General features: G+C 37.0%; 1 pseudogene; it reads left to right on the top strand.

Moving 5' to 3' along the window:
* LOC132491606 (protein zyg-11 homolog A-like) overlaps window positions 1–17,550 on the top strand; it is a 157,834-nt pseudogene extending 140,284 nt beyond the window's left edge.
* The last annotated feature ends 250 nt before the right edge of the window (window positions 17,551–17,800 follow it).

The following is a 17,800-nucleotide window of genomic DNA, read 5'->3' as shown; positions in this document are numbered from 1 at the left end:
CTTCTTTGTTCGCACAGCTGCTGGGGTTCAAGTTTGGATTTGGACCCGCCTCTGCGTGTAGGGCACCTGAGGGTGTCTGTTCTTTGCTCAGACGGGGTGGGGTTAAAGGAGCAGCTGATTCGGGGGCTCTGGCTCACTCAGGCGGGGAGAGGGATGGGTACGGATGCGGGGCAAGCCTGCGGTGGCAGAGGCCAGAGTGACGTTGCAGCAGCCTGAGGTGCACTGTGTGTTCTCCTGGGGAAGTTGTCCCTGGATCACGGGACCCTGGCAGTGGCGGGCTGCACAGGGTCTCGGGAGGGGAGGTGGGGATAGTGACCTGTACTGGTACAGGCTTCTTGGTGGCTGCAGCAGCAGCCTTAGCGTCTCATGCCCGTCTCTGAGATCCACTCTGATAGCCATGGCTCACGCCCGTCTCTGGAGCTCCTTTAAGCAGCACTCTTAATCCCCTCTCCTTGCGTACCAGGAAGCAAAGAGGGAAGAAAAAGTCTCTTGGCTCTTTGGCAGCTCCAGACTTTTTCCTGGACTCCCAGCTAGCTGTGGCGCACTAGCCCCCTTCAAGCTGTGTTCACGCAGCCAACCGCAGTCCTCTCCCTGGGATCCGACCTCCAAAGCCTGAGCCTCACCTCCCAGCCCCTGCCCACCTCGGCGGGTGAGCAGACAAGCCTCTTGGGCTGGTGAGTGCTGGTCGGCACCAATCCTCTGTGTGGGAATCTCTCCGCTTTGCCCTCCGCACCCCTGTTGCTGCGCTCTCCTCCGTGGCTCCGAAGCTTCCCCCTTCCGCCACCTGCAGTTTCCGCCCACGAAGGGGCTTTGTAGTGTGTGGAAACCTTTCCTCCTTCACAGCTCCCTCCCACTGGTGTAGGTCCCTTCCCTACTCTTTTGTCTCTGGTTTTTCTTTTTTCTTTTGCCCTACCCAGGTACGTGGGGAGTTTCTTGCCTTTTGGGAGGTCTGAGGTCTTCTGCCAGCGTTCAGTAGGTGTTCTGTTGGAGTTGTTCCACATGTAGATGTATTTCTGATGTATTTGTGGGGAGGAAGGTGATCTACACGTCTTACTCTTCCTCCATCTTGAAGCCGTCTCCCCTACCTAATTTCTTCTGTAAACTTTTTGTTCCATGACTTAAATTTTCATCCTTCCATTGTCAGTTAATTAATTAGAATCTGATCTATCACAACTGTCAATAGCTTTTCCTCATCCTATCCATTCTCTACAGTTATTGGTTCATGTTTATCATTCTTGAAACCTTTAGTGACTTCACTTGAAGGATATCAATTTCTCAGTGAGACTTCAGTGAATACCCCAATTTCCTCTTCTAGTTTAACGTTTTAAGATCTTCTTAGTCAGGTTGTACTCTTCACCAGTCTTTAAATATATCCTCCATTTTCTTTCAAAATTTCAATTTTATTATATAGTTTAGTTTCCACTAAAACACATTTGTCAGGTTATATTTTCTAATTAATAGTATGTCACTAGTTCATCCCTTAGTAATTGCTTTTACTCTACCTCTTTTGACCTATTCTTCATCTCTTATTCTGAAATCATTCTTCCATATGATGACACTTCTTTGTAACACTCCTGACACCAATATTCTCTCCCTCCTCGGAACTTCTGTAATTACTTGTGCTGAAAACATGTGTCTATATCTCTTTCTGTCTAGAATGGAAATATCTTGAGAACAGGAATACAGCCATTATTGTTTCTACTCTGTCTTCTAAAATAATATATGTTTATTTAACTATGACCTCTCTATTGTATGGATAAATTAATGTTTTAGTAAAATGTGTAGAATTTACTTATTGTGGGGATTCAGTTCTTCTCATCTTAAGTAAAAAAGTAACCTCAGATGTGGAAATTGTTTACTGTGATTTTCTGTGATCTAACTAATATGTGTATTAATTCTCTCAGTACCCAGAGCAGAACACATCTATTAAGCAGTGTATTTACTGAATAGTTTCTGCTTTTAAGTGGATGTTTTGAATTTATATTTATTTCATTATCATTCTAGAATAGTCAAGTAAATACGTATTTGTTTGTTTTGTTCAATTTTTGTAAAAACAGTTTAGTCTTACCATAGCAAAAAGTAAAAGACAAAATTAAATGGGATTGAAAGACGGAAGCAACAGGACTCAAGTATCTGGATTGCTTTTTTTATGGACTAGATATTGAGAGTTCAGTGAATTAACTCATTAGCAAAAAGTCCTTGTTCAGAATGGCTTGCCATGGCTCCTATTCCCATGTGCATGCTTTGGAGCCATGTAGCTGAGAATAGGATGTTTTGCCACTTGTAGAACAAAATCTTCTTGGATAAAGGCCAAGAGAAATCCATTCTGGGATTCACACCCTATGCCAACCACAGTGGAAGGGTAAATGCTTGTGATCAGAGTTGGCTCTCAATGCCAAAAGTGTAATAAGAGGCTGTGAAGCAGTGAAAATCAGTCTACATGGTGGGCCTAGTAGGAATGAAAATCTAGCTCTTAAAAGAGTGACTCTGACATTCCAGCTTCGATCTAATAGAATCTAACTCTGCACCAACGTATGTGGCAGAAGAAACGTTACTTTAATCTTCATTAGTCATTTTATTCATTATAAGTCTGTAATTAATTATGCAGTCCTCATTGGTGTAGTTATATTTTTCTTGAGGTGTTTGACTGCAAACTTCAGCAAAGGTGCTGACCTTCGGTTCGCAAAATATTATTAGTTTCATCATGAGTAATACTGAAAATGTTTGTCAGATATGAATTAAAAGCAGTATCTATAATGCAAAGAACTGATACAACTTAGTAAACTAAATATTCTTTAAAAAGTAAATTTTTAAAAGTGCTTTGTTTTGTTTAAATTGTATTACAAGAGCTTTCTTGGCATATGACAGCATTGAATCTATTAGGAAAATGGATAGAGGAATTCACTATAAGCTTTTCACTACACATTCCATTATTAAAGCATTTACTATAAATACTGTGGCTTTGTGATTCTGTGTGCTTATAATATTGCCTTGTAAATGAAGATCTTATTATTTAAATGCATTTTAAAATTCTGATGAATAGGTACTTAGAGTAATGGAATTGTATCCCAAGTTATTGGGATACTAAAGATACTAAAAGAAAATTATTGAAGGTATTGACTACCCTATATGGTGTTTAATAGATTGTATTTCCACAAGAAAAATAAATACATTTGCCTTGTATTCTTGGGAAACCACTAGTTTCTGGCCCTATGGGACTCACAATTGACCCAAAGGTATATCTGTAGGACTTATTCTTCTAAGAGCACTTTAAATGAGTCTGAGATAGAGAAGATGCTCAAAAAACATGTTAAATTATTGTATAGTTTAAATTATAATATATATTGCACTTCTGTTTTGAATGTGGCAAATATTTACATTAATCAACTTATGAACTTTTAAACATTGTTTCTTTATTCAAAAAGGAAGTTTAAAATTTGATTAAATATTCCTCAGGTTAAAAGAATCAGAACAGGTTCTATTTTAGGACAACTTTCAGAACCAACAGAATTTCAGCAAGATTGTTAAGTACACTTATTTTTAGAGATTTAGGGATTGCTGATCAGTAGAATTGCAGTTACCTTTCTCTTAGACTCTCACAGTCATCTTCAACAGAAGTAGCAGTTTTAATATAACTGAGCTTTCCAGAAAAGGCAACTACAAAATAATAAGTCTATTGCACTGTTTTTGTTGATGTTGTTCAGATCTTTTTAAACAGTTGTGCACCATTGTAGAAAATTATATTATTGATGGCAGTGTTACTTGTGTATTAGTGTACCTGTGCACTAGTTACTTGGCATTAGAACTGCCAATTTAATGCGACACACCAATATCTGTCTGCATTTCTAATTGTTGGATTCCAAGTGAGTTGGCTTACATAGGAGCATCTGACTGCTTCGTTGTGATAATGCATTTGTGTATTAAAACAAATTATTTTATTATAACTTTATTTTCTTCTATTTCTCTTCTGCATTACAGTTAAGTAATGTATCAAATCAATCAATTGCATTCGTTTATGAGGCAAGTAAGCCATATTGTCTGTGAAGTTAACTTCAAGTAGTAAATTTTTTTAAAAAAGAATTGTGTCTGATAAGGCTGAAAATCACTGGCCTAGGAGATTCAAAGAAGGTCATATTAGTCAATTTTATTTTTCAAACTATTGTACATTCCCCCAAGGATCTAATTTACCATACACATTGAATTTGCTGCTAGAAGTTAAACATGATTCATATTACAATAGATATAATGAATATTGAATGAATAACAAGTAGTGCTCAAGGTTGCAGAAGGATGAATTTTGCTCCTGGAAATAAGAGTCAGTGAATATAAGACAGTTATTAAGTGCATCAAAATTTTAAAGCTCCGAGAAAGCAAAATGATAACTAAGAAAATAAGAGTGAATTACAGGGGAAAATGATATATGAAGTTGTGAAAATGTGGTGAGTTAGAATGCCAAAGATACATCGTGTGTGTGTGTTTGTGTGCCTGTGTGTGTCTGTGTGTGGGTTTGCCTGAACTTAGGAAAATTAGATTGGTGAGTCATTCTTTATATCTACTACACCAGGAAAAAAAATGATCCTACCATGAAGAAAAAGATTTAGAAGTAACTTCTGTAACTCCATTACATCATTCATGTAAGGACTGTGAATTCACAACTAGTGTGAGTAATATCATGATTTTTTTTCAATAAGAGCTCCAGAAAACAGAGCTTGCTCTCAGCTTCTGGTAGTGAAAGTAAAATTTCTTTTCCATCTTGTTTTTTTTTCATTGGAAAAGAACAAGAAGTGATGATGTTCTAGGGTGTAACTTTGGTTTTGGCTAGAGGAGAAAACAAAACAGTAAAATACAAATAATATGTCAGTGATGCAGAATAAGGTGCTGAGACTAAAGCTGTGATATGGATGTTATGCTGACTTCCAGATAAAGGAAAGAGTTCAGATGCCAGCTAAGGGTTGATTCTGGAAGAGAGTACTTCATGACTAATGGCCTTTCATTTATCAAAATACTGAAGTGTAAGCTATTAGTAGGACAGATAGCAGAAAGCTCAGAAGAACTACGTGATTAAAATTCTTGTAGTGTATCCAAGGACATGAATGATGAGAATGCATATTCAAAGAGTGAAATTGTCTATAAGTTTTATTTTCCTTATATAATCTGCTGATAATAAATGACATGATGTGACACAGTTTATTTTATTAAACTATTTTTGTTGTGTTATGACTGAACATGGGAGTGGGAAAACTCAAATGTATACATGCACACACATTTATTCAATCTGCTGATCTGCAGTGTGGAAGCACACACTGAGGGAAAGTGTCTGCATCCAAAGAAATCCAAACAACAATAACACCTATCATTTGTTAGTATGTACAGTGTACAGTGGGCTTCACACACTATATCTCACATAATTCTGAAAAGTTGGAATTCAGACACTCCTCTACTTTAATCTGACGCCTGTGGTCTTTTTTCTTTTATGAAAAGGGCATATCTGCACAAGAATTCCAGAGTTGTCAAATCTTATATCTTAAGCAGCTGGAATGATCTAATTAAAGGATCAAACTGCAAGATAAATTTGTCAGAATATGCACTTACAATACTTTGCTTTAAAATACGCCCCGTGAGAAACTTATGTTCTTAGCCTGGCTCATATATGGAATTTCATAAAAATGTAATGAAAGAATGGAAGAACAAATGAAGAATCCATAAAAAGAACATTTAGTTGCATAATATACTTACTGCTATATCATCTATATACTTTGAATATTTAAAGAAGCATACGTGTGAGTACTTGGTATACATATTATTATATATCCAAACACACAATCAACAATTTTTAAAAGTTCTTCAAATAACTGTATTTTAAAAATACTTTCCTAATGTATAAAAATATAATATCACTATTGTATATCTGAAGTTAATATATTAATTATAACTCAAAGAAAAAATACTCAGCAGTGGTACAGTATGTCAGAGGCCTTAAATCCCTTCTAATTTTTTCAGACTTCCCATGAAACCAATTTCATAGCCTAGTAACTTTATTTTCATACATTATAATCACAATCTGCCTCAAACCGCATATGGAATTAAAAACAGAACAAAACCAGCAAGCAAACAAAAAACCTGCTTTCTTACATTATTTATAGACGGGGGAGAGAAAATGGCAAGAATATCTTTGTTGGCATCCCCTCACACAACCCTTTATACTCAACTCATATTAGCAATTGACCCTACAGTGAAATTAATAAGGTATTTCTTTATGGTTCCCATAATTTGCATTCCTTTATTTTTCATTCTGTATCATCTGGTCCACCATTTTTTCCTGAATTTTTACGTGCATTATAGACAGGTTGTCCTAGTTAGCACTACTTCTGTCTGCAAATTCAGAATGGTATTGTTGCTGTTGTCCAGAAATTACAATGTATGGTCATAACTCTTAATTTGGTTTAAACCAGGATTTCTGAAAACTTTACCTAGGTCATCATGACATGGAAATCCAGGATCAGAAGTGCCAAGTATTGGGAAAGAAAGTATTTATTAGAGTACACATGACCATATTGACTTTTTTGTGAAAATTACAAAATAGGGACCATCATAATCACTAAAAAGCCAGTTTCTGTACATGTTCCTAATAATTTATTTTTATTCCAATGATTATTATAGAACTTATTCTCAGCTAATAATCTCCTGGTGTGATCTCCCAGTGAAATTAGTTTATTGAATTGAATTGAATTATCGATGTATCCTATATATTTTCTGACTTTGATTTTGGGGGCCAATTTTTTTTCTCTACTTAAGGAGCCTCCTTTTACCACCACCACCTTTCCAACATTTCTGGGTTTAGAGAATTAGCTTTTCCTCTCCCCTACAAAGCAATAGAACATTAAATGTATACTAGCTGAGTTACTAGAGCTTAAAGCTCTGTAAGATTGAGATACACTCCATTGCCCATTCCATTCCTCATAAGGCCAATTATCTAGAAAAATAAAATGCCTAACAAAGGTTATGGGCATATGATTAGCTCATGTTGCGTGTGATCTTTCCTCTTGTTCATTGGTTGATGACTCAAGAATTTGTATGCTTCTATGTATACATGTCAAATATCATCCCTAAATATGAGACTCTCAACTTTTTTTCCTAGCTCTTGGGACATCTTGAATACAAAGAGCTATAGTGGAATGACATCAAATTGTTAATCAGAGGATATAAAAATAAAGGGAAAGGAAATTAAATTTAAATAAATTCAAACCTAGAGAGGAAAAAAAGATCTAGAGTATGAAATTTTCTAGTTGGAATACAAAGCCATATGACATATAAAAATATTAAAATGAACCCTGCAAGGTTGGCTTAGTTTCTCATTAATTACCAGGACATATTTCACTTAGCACTGCCCACTGCCCACATACGCATATCTCTTCACAGTGATGTTACTTATGAATTGAAGACAATATGACTCCTTCTCCATCTCTATTTCTCTGTTTTCCTCCTATACACCACATGCTACTTCCATACCTAAACCTACTCAGACATTTTGAAAATTTCCCTTTCAGAAAGGAAAATAAGTGGTGGCTTTAGTTTAGTCATGATTACTTTGTTGGAAATCTTTCCAATTTAGAAACCAGAAAATTATTCATGATTTTTGAGTTTAAAAGTGGAACAGCACTTTAATAACTTGTGGAAAGGACATTAGAGGGCACTGTAGCTCAACTTTCCATCCAATTAAACGTCCTGGGTGAAATGGACAGGAAAAAGTGAAGTTCTTCTCTTTGATACTCTTGTAATGCTTCCTCTTCTGAAGCACTCAAAGAAGAGAAAAGTAGTCTTCAAGAGACCCTCTCAACTGTAGAAAAAATGTATACTTTCTGCCTAAGGATCAGCAGCATGAGGACTTTTTCCTGCTTCTTGGATTTTGCTCTAACCTCGCCTCTGCTCCTCCACACATATCTGTATTAATAGATCCTCAAGCAAGTCATAGGCCCAGTTATACAATCTTAAAAAGTGTCCTTCAGTTTTTACTTCTGTCCCTGGACTTCACATTTCTGCAGGGAGTGGTGGGGGTTGTTTATTAATGAGATATGTTTGGCCCATGAGCTTGTAATCTCTTAGTATCAAAAGGAATTTATTTAATCGTTCCCCTCAAATGATGGAATGTGTAAATGTTAAGCTTGGGTTAAATGATGCTATTAGCAGATGGCACTGACACAGACATGTTTTACAACCTCTGACAAAGCCCTTAAGCCCATGAGCGATCTATAGCAAATCAGTAAATAATGTTTACATGATGTCTTTGAATAGGTCAAAGCCGTGAAGATGAGCCATAACCTAGTTAGCACCCAGAGATGATTCTCAGTAAAGCTGAGAATCTCAGTAAAGCTGACTATCTGTGACCAGATAGTCACAGACAAATAACAGAATTTTCTTCTGCCCATTTCTCAAGTGCTGACACTTTTCTCTTAAATGTGAAAGGTCATTAGATTGCATTTTAGGAGTTGAAAAGGAGACATTCAGTCAAAGGAAATGATAGCCTAATGTAAGATGTGTCATCCATATATTACTGCTTTGGCCGCCTTCTGCCGGTCCATACCTCACTGATTCCATTTGTACATTATACATGGTACTAACCCTTGACTGATTAAATCTAAAAGGATGATCCTGAACATAACCTACCTGAAAGAGCACATTTCCTTCCACAGAGATGTTAGATATAATTTTCATTTTCAAAGGCATTTCTTAAGATTATCATATTGGGTTTTCAAAACTCATTTTAGTCAAGTTATATTTTAAAAATTAATTACCAAATAGAAAAAAATATGTTTGCAGACATTGATTTAATGAGATGTTTTTATTCCATGTAAATAAAAATATATATGGAATAAAGATTTAATATAGTATGTACATTTGCTAAATTTAATAATAAAACTAGTATGACTAAAAACAGATATTAGGGCTTCCCTGGAGGCACAGTGGTTAAGAATCCACCTGCCAATGCAGGGGACACGGGTTCAAGCCCTGGTCTAGGAAGATCCCACATACCGCGGAGCAACTAAGCCCGTGCGCCACAACTACTGAGGCACAACTACTGAGTCTGTGCTCTAGACCCCGTGAGCCACAACTACTGAAGCCTGCGTGCCTAGAGCCCATGCTCTACAACAAGAGAAGCCACCACAATGAGAAGCCCGTGCACCACAACGAAGAGTAGTCCCCGCTCGCCTCATCTAGAGAAAGCCCGTGCATAACAATGGAGACCCAACACAGCCAAAAATAATAAATAAATAAAATAAATTTTTAAAAGCACGGATATTAACTTCATGCTTACCCAAAGATATTCTTTTCCCTAAAAAAATGAAGTAGAGTAGATGACATAATGAAGCTGACCTTTATTATGTTGTTCACAGAGTTCTTTTGTTTAATGTAAAGTTCCACATAAAATCAATGCTTTACCTTACAACATATACTCCGGGCTAATTGCTATGCTATATAATAGCGTGACACCTAGTTAAGACTCTTGTTATTTATGCACTGTGTATTCTTCTTCAGAGTAAATCTTTTTAGACTAGTTCAACATTATTAAACCACTTAATCTATTTGAGACTGATTAAAACAAAACTCTTGGAGAAGCATCTAAGTTATAATGCTTCATATAGTCAAAAATATTTTTGTAATATTCAAATGTAAATCAGAGATTGGGTAATAAAAGGAGAAATGAAAATTCATCTTTTATCCATCTTTAATATGAACTATAGATAGTCTGGTAGTTTTTATTAACATTATTATTTTGATTAGCTCCACAGTATGTAATGTGAGTAGTATGATGTAATAGAAAGAACAAAGGTTCATGAGTCAAATAGTTCTGAGTTCATCAAATATTAGCTTTTTGGTAAATACCCGCTTTAATGCTCAAAGGCTCAGTATCATTGTTTGTAAAAACATAAACTAGAATTCTGGTGAATATTAAATAGATACTGAATGTAGAAGATTTCACAGTGTCGTGTTTCAGCAATGATCTAAATAATGTAGCTTTATTCTGTATCCTTATAATTATCTGGCTACTTAAAACATAACTTTTTACCACACAATTCCATTAAAATAGTTTCCTAGTCTGCTCACTTTCAAACATATTACATTTTCAAATATATTTCCACGTCGTTTATTCTTTTTCTCACTTGCATAAAGTTAGAAAAATTAGACATATAAATTTAAAACTCATCACTGTTATATTTAAGCATATATCATAGGTTTTTTTTCTGTTTTTCACCATTGAGAATGATGTTTGCTGTGGGTTTGTTGTATATGGCCTTTATTATGTTGAGGTAGCTTCCCTCTATGCCCACTTTCTGGAGAGTTTTTATCATAAATTGGTGTTGAATTTTGTCAAAACTTTTTCTGCATCTGTTGAGATGATCATAAGGTTTTTCTTCTTCAGTTTGTTAATATGGTGTATCACATTGATTGATTTGCATATATTGAAGAATCCTTGCAGCCCTGGGATAAATCCCACTTGATCATGGTGTATGATCCTTTTACTGTGTTGTTGGATTCTGTTTGCTAGTATTTTGTTGAGGATTTTTGCATCTATGTTCATCGGTGATATTGGCCTGCAGTTTTCTTTTTTTGTGACACCCTTGTCTGGTTTTGCTATCAGGGTGATGGTGGCCTCGTAGAATGAGTTTGGGAGTGTTCCTCCCTCTGCAGTTGTTTGGAAGAGTTTGAGAAGGATGGGTGTTAGCTTTTCTCTAAATGTTTGATAGAATTCACCTGTGAAGACATCTGGTCCTGGACTTTTGTTTGTTGGAAGATTTTAAATCACAGTTTCAATTTCATTACTTGTGATTTGTCTGTTCATATTTTCTGTTTCTTCCTGGTTCAGTTTTGGAAGGTTATACCTTTCTAAGAATTTGTCCATATCTTCCAGGTTGTCCATTTTATTGGCATAGAGTTGCTTGTAGTAGTCTTTTAGGATGCTTTGTATTTCTGTGGTGTCTGTTGTAACTTCTTTTTCATTTCTAATTTTATTGATTTGAGTCCTCTCCCTCTTTTTCTTGAGTCTGGCTAATGGTTTATAAATTTTGTTTATCTTCTCAAAGAACCAGCTTTTAGTTTTATTGATCTTTGCTATTGTTTTCTTTGTTTCTGTTTCATTTATTTCTGCTCTGATCTTTATGATTTCTTTCCTTCTACTAACTTTGGGTTTTGTTTGTTCTTCTTTCTCTAGTTCCTTTAGGTATAAGGTTAGGTTGTTTATTTGATTAATCTCCGAAATATGTAAACAGCTCATGCAGCTCAATATTAAAAAAACAAACAACCCAATCCAAAAATGGGCAGAAGACCTAAATAGACATTTCTCTAAAGAAGACAAACAGATGGCCAAGAAGCACATGAAAAGCTGCTCAACATCACTAATTATTAGAGAAATGCAAATCAAAACTACAGTGAGGTATCACCTCATACCAGTTAGAATGGGCATCATCAGAAAATCTACAGACAACAACTGCTGGAGAGGGTGTGGAGAAAAGGGAACCCTCTTGTTCTGTTGGTGGGAATGTAAATTGATACAGCCACTATGGAGAACAGTATGGAGGTTCCTTAAAAAACTAAAAATAGAATTACCATATGACCCGGCAGTCCCACTACTGGGCATATACCCAGAGAAAACCATAATTCAAAAAGACATGCACCCCAATATTCATTGCAGCACTATTTACAATAGCCAGGACATGGAAGCAACCTAAATGCCCATCGACAGATGAATGGATACAGAAGATGTGGTACCTATATACAATGGAATATTACTCAGCCATAAAAAGGAACGAAATTGAGGCATTTGTAGAGACATGGATGGATCTAGAGAGTGTCATACAGAGTGAAGTAAGTCAGGAAGAGAAAAACAGATATCGTGTATTAACCGATATATGTGGAAACTAGAAAAATGGTACAGATGAACTGGTTAACAGGGCAAAAATTGAGACACAGATGTACAGAACAAACGTATGGACACCAAGGAGGGAAAGTGGCAGGGGAGATGGTGGTGGTGTGGTGAATTGGGAGATTGGGATTGACATATATGCACTATTATGTATCAAATGGATAACTAATACAGAACCTGCTGTATAAAAAAATAAATAAAATAAAATTCAAAAGAAAAATAAAAGGCAAAATGCACTACACAAGGAGATGTTTTTATTCAGAGTTTTTCAGTAGGGAGAATGTTCATTAATGAGGACTATCTCAAAGAAAAGGAAGGGAGCCTAAGGTTTTGTAATGGCAGGTAAAGAAGGAAATTTGAGTAAGAGTGGAGGTGGTCTTGTCTAAGTCATTAGGAAAGAGTGGGAGTGGAACCTACTGAAGTTATATTGAGGGTAGGGAGGTTTTTGCAGTTAGCACTTTTCCAGAACACAAAACGGTGGAGAGGTGTCTTAACTGTCATTCTTTTCCTGAAGTATAGGACTTGAATAAAATTAAACATTGTTAAGCCTCATCAGCATAGGCAAAAAAAGAAAGAACTTGTAAATTCATGGAAATGGGAAAGGCTGATATGGATAATTTTGGTCAAAATAGCTGATCTTCTTAATTCAGCACCAAGATTACAGGAAATCAATGAAATATTTGCTCAGATATTAACTGTGTATTAGTAACTCAACTCACAACTACAATGCATTAACACAACTGTGGCCAGAATGCATCAGCTAAAGGGTTCAACTGCAGTCCCATTATTATTTAAACTTCAAGTCTATGGTATTAATAATTTCTTCAGGAGGATAGCAGGGTTTAGCTCCCATTTCAGAATTTCCATCCCTATCTAGTATTTCAAGGGAATTATAGAGAAGGGAGAGAGTATGCTAGTTCACATAAAATTAGCTGAATCTGTACAGTGGTTTGCAACCCAATATCACCTGATTCTGCATACCACTGTGCTTTGTCCACAGACCACTGCCCAGACCACTCCCACTTATCCCCACAGTCCTAAAACTACCATAACTCTTTCATAGTATTGCTACCAGTATGACACCACTTGTCACATACACAGAATTCTCCCTCAGTTTTTTTCCACAGATCTGAATATACTGAGACACTTAACAAGACCTTACCAAAAGCTCAGGGAAAGTAGAAAACCACTAACACTGGAGGGTAGCTTTAAACTGTTGAACTAAGGCTAATTCCTCTCTACTGAAGGCCACCCCACTGAACTGCAGATTCCACTGGTGTTGTTAAATAGTTTGAATATGTTTCCCAGTGGTAGGTCTGGTTCTCTTTCTTGCTTTCTGCTCAAACTCCACAAGGAAATTTGCCTATAAAAGAATGTCATAAGGGATGTTTCTTTTATGAAAACAACTGTCAGTTTAAATAGATAATTCAGTCAAATCAGGTGTGGCATATTTAAAGCTGTTACTCATCAATTACTCTGATATAATCCATATGGAATCCGTATGGCTCAACTTTCTATTTTCACCTTCCCCTATTTTCACCTATATCAATTTGGATATATGAAGGTAGTGAAGCATCACAACTTCAAAATCAGTGGCTAAACATAATATTTATGTCTCACTTAAATCACATGTCCTTTGAGGTCACCTCAGAATTCTGTTGTACATCCTCCTCATTGTGAGACCCATGCTGATGGAATTGTCATCAACCAGAACAATGTTAATCTCCAGGGGCAGAGAGAATGAAAAATCTCCTAAAATTTTCACCCAGAAAAGACACATGTCAATTTTGTTTACATTGAATTGACCAAAACAAGTCACAAGGCACCACTAATCTGAAGGGTCTGTCAGAGCAAAACTTGCACTGGACAAGGTAGGCCAGGATGACTTTATTGAAGGCTATTGCACAGGGGAGAGGGGCCAGACCTCAGTGCGAGCTCAACTCTACGGAAACAAAGGACTTGAGAATTTTTAAGAACTGGAGTTGGGGGATCTTGAGCCATCTGTGTTTGCTCATTGGCTTTACCACAAAGAAAAGTAAACTTTCTCTTTCCTTCGTGACAGGTGATTGTTTTACAATATGCAGCAAGGCACCTACCAAGATTAGGCTCCTGTTCTTCCACAGGAACTGGGAGTTAGGGGTATTATCTTCCTTGATGACTACATTTCAAAGGTATTATTCTCAGGTCTTTGATAAAGACATTCCTGGGTTGTAACACTGCAAGAAGCTTTTAAAAATTTACATCTCAAAGGAGCAGAGAGAGAATTTACATATTTCCTACAGTAAATGCTCCCTAAGAAAAGAGAGGTCAGGGACATAGAGGCAGGAAGGAGCCTGTCTAAAGTTTAGTCAAGCTGAGGGGAAGGCCTCGGTCAGGTCAGAGAACTCCATTTCTCCTGTGGCTCTGAGAGCTGAATTGGAACTTTTAGGTGGACAATGTCAGTGGCTACCACCAACAGAAAACCTTTTCACTGTTAGTGATTCTCCTTCTGTGAGGCTATATTGAGCCTCTTTTAAGTTCCCATCCCTGCCATTGCTAGTGGAGGACTTTTTTGGCTTCAATGGGAAAAAAACTACTGAAAGGTAGGGTACTGTATCCACATGGCTCTCCAGTCAATCTGCCTACTTACTGGCAGAAAGCTAGTGAGCCTTTCCTCCATTGGTTGCACTGAGTGTAGAAGCCTTGATAAATTTGACCTGCAGTCACTTGGCTCTCTGTCATGGATACTCAGCTGAAAGCCAGCCACCACAAGTTTTTCTTCTTATTGAAGAAATGATTCAAGACTCTAATTTAATGCCTCAGGAGAACAGACCCACCCCTGCAAACAACATCCAAACACCTCCACCGTCATGACAAAGAGAATCCCTGGAATCATTTATGCCAGATCCTGTGCCGATGTCACAACCTCTTCCTGGACAGTTTTAATCCATTTCCACTTTACCACCTTTAATTGCCCCCTACTTAATATTAAAAACAGACTCTAATTTTCATTCTTTTTTTTTATTAGTTTCTGCTTTATAACAGTGTGAATCAGTCATACATATACATCTGTTCCCACATCCCTTCCCTCTTGCGTCTCCCTCCCTTCCACCCTCCCTATCCCACCCTAACCCCATAAATCCCAGCAAGTAGAAGGTATTCATAGGCTAGTCACAGTGCTAAAAGTTAACAGAACTTGTCAGCTCCGTCTACACTTATGGAAATCTGACTCTGAAACTGACTGTGAACTGGTAAGAGATCTGTCATTCAGCCCGCTAGAGACCAAATTGTGTCCACCTGCAGCTAACCCCCAATGTGACGGTATTTGAAGATGGGGCCTTTGGGAGGTAACTAGATTTAGATGAGCTCATGAAAGTGGGGTCCTCATAATGGGATTAATGCCCTAATAAGAAGAGACACCAGAGGGCTCTCGCTCTCTATCTCTCTCTCTCCCCCCACACCCCTTTCTTTCTGCCATGTGAGAACATAGCAAGAAGGCTGCCATCTACAATCCAGGAAGAGAGTCCTTACCAGATACAGTTCTGTCGGCAACTTGATCTCAGACATCTGCTTTCCAACTCTCTGCCTAATTAAGCAAATTGTGGCATGTCCACCACAACATAGACTGCCATCAATCTGATGAATGAGGAATGCTCCCTTTTTTTTGGTGTCTTTTATCCCAACTCCCAGAAGAGCTGGAGTCTAAAATTTACCTTAACTATCCTTTCCCTGAGGATACATCAGCCCACCCTGCCCTGCCTTTATTGTGCCAAATGTGATGTAACCAGAACAGTATTCTTAGAATTATTCTGAGTCATTATGCTGACAATATCCTTATCTGATGGGAATCAAATTTTTGGTCTCTAATGCCCTTCTCATCTTTATCTTCTGCCTGGCAGGTAGAGATTAGCTTCTTATGCAACCATAGGGCCAGCATGGTGCCATGAGTTCAGGTCCTTCATTATGAAATTTAATTGCTTATCTAGGCATCATATTACACCCATCCTTCAGGTCACATGTAAGTCCCTGAGTGGGGGGATCCAATAAATAAGAAGCACTAGAGAATAGCAAAGATAGCTCTCAGGACCATCAAAACAAAAAAAAAGAAAAGAAAGAAAGAAAGAAAGAAACAGAAAACCACTGTTGTGCTTAAGGTTAGAAATGTCAGATGAGTTTTGTTTTTTTTTGTTTTTTGTTTTTTTTTTTTCTGTGATCACGCAAAGGAGAAAGAAGAGAGCAGGCTACAGTTACTTTCCCCTGATCAGATTTCCAATCTCTAGGCAATAGAAGGTTTGCATATTTTCTTTGAGCATTTCACTTTAATATCTTCATTTCCTTGAGAAAAAACTAGTATATTATGCAAGTGCTTCGAAATTTATGCAAATTTGCCCTGAAATTTTAATTCTGTTTCTTAGGAATTGAAGAAAAGGGGGGTGGCATTTCCTTCTTCTCCTCAATCTACCCAAGATTTTCACAGAGTAATAGAAGAAATCTCTTTCATTAAAAAAAAATCATTCAGACAAGCCATCCCTAACTTCTTCAGGTAGCAGATCTGGAGAGTTTTAGAAATCACTTCACATCAGACAGCATTCACATTGAATCAACCAAGACTTTTCTACTGTTTACATCTGAATTTTAATCAAACTATATTTTTGAGTGATTAAGCTCTATTTACATGAGGGGAAAAATCTTTTTAGAGGGAAATTGTCTCTATCTCTTAATATTTAAAATGTACCTACCTTCACCCTAACAAATCATCTCTGGGAACTTATTTTAGAGGAATTCTAAAACTGGAAATATTGAAAGGTAACACTGGAATATTGATTTATATTGTGCACTAAACACTGTTCCATTCACTTAACACTTACTGACTCACTTCAACTAATCCATACTTCTCAGGTGTTTTTTCACAACCCATGCTTTTAACCACCACACCTTTCTATTCCTCAAGTGTAAAATTAGAGTGCATGTTTAAGAGTTCAGAGACAACACAACAACATTACTTGGAAATGATGCTATCATAGTTATTAACTCAAACAATAAGCTTGAAAATGGAAAATCCAATCTTCCTTTGCACATTCATAACAAAATAGGTGATAATTTTCCCACTCACTTTTAGAAATAAAGCTAATAAGAAAGAGGGCAGTCTACACAGCAATGTAGGGAGAAAGATACATGGGATTTATAACTCAGAATCTAAGGTCTCAAATTCTAAGAATATCTTTCCTTTCTGAGATAAACTTTGACATCCCTTGTAATGGTTAATTTTGTGTGTCAACTTAAGTGGGCCACAGAGTGCCCAGATATTTGGTGAAACATTATCCTGAATATGTCTGTGAAGGATTTTATGGAGGATTTGAATCTGTAGATTGAATAAAGCAGATTGTCCTCCTCACTGTGGGTGGGCTCATCCAATCTACTGAAGGGTTGAGTAGAAAAAAAGTCAGAGTTAAGCAAGAATTTGCTTTTTCTGCCTGTCTTCCTTTTGAGACATTTGTCTTTTTTGTCTTTGGATTCAGATTCACATTGGAGCTTACATCATAGGCTCTTCAACTTTTCAGGCCTTTGGATGTGGACTGAAACAAAACCACTGGCTCTCCCGAGTCTCCAAAAGATCTTGGGACTTCTCAGCCTTTATAACCAGTTTGTAATAATAAATCTCTATCATTATCCTTTATCTGACAACTGTATCACAGTTGCTTTGTGACCTCAGGAGCTCACCATTGTAATCTGAAATTGGCCCCAGTTCTTGGAGAGCCAAGAGACCTTTAAGAAAGAGGCAGACCACTCTACTTTGGTAAATGGCAGGTGTAATAAGTAAGGGCCCTTACTTACAAGACTTGTCTTGGGTGGCTGCAAGACGACTAGATCTCTGCACTGGCTCGTGAGAATTTTAAAAGT

Source organism: Mesoplodon densirostris, chromosome 6 (assembly GCF_025265405.1).
Source record: "Mesoplodon densirostris isolate mMesDen1 chromosome 6, mMesDen1 primary haplotype, whole genome shotgun sequence".
Lineage (NCBI taxonomy): Eukaryota > Metazoa > Chordata > Mammalia > Artiodactyla > Ziphiidae > Mesoplodon > Mesoplodon densirostris.
The sequence above is the reverse complement of the archived record's forward strand: the minus strand, read 5'-3'. Positions and strand labels throughout refer to the sequence as shown.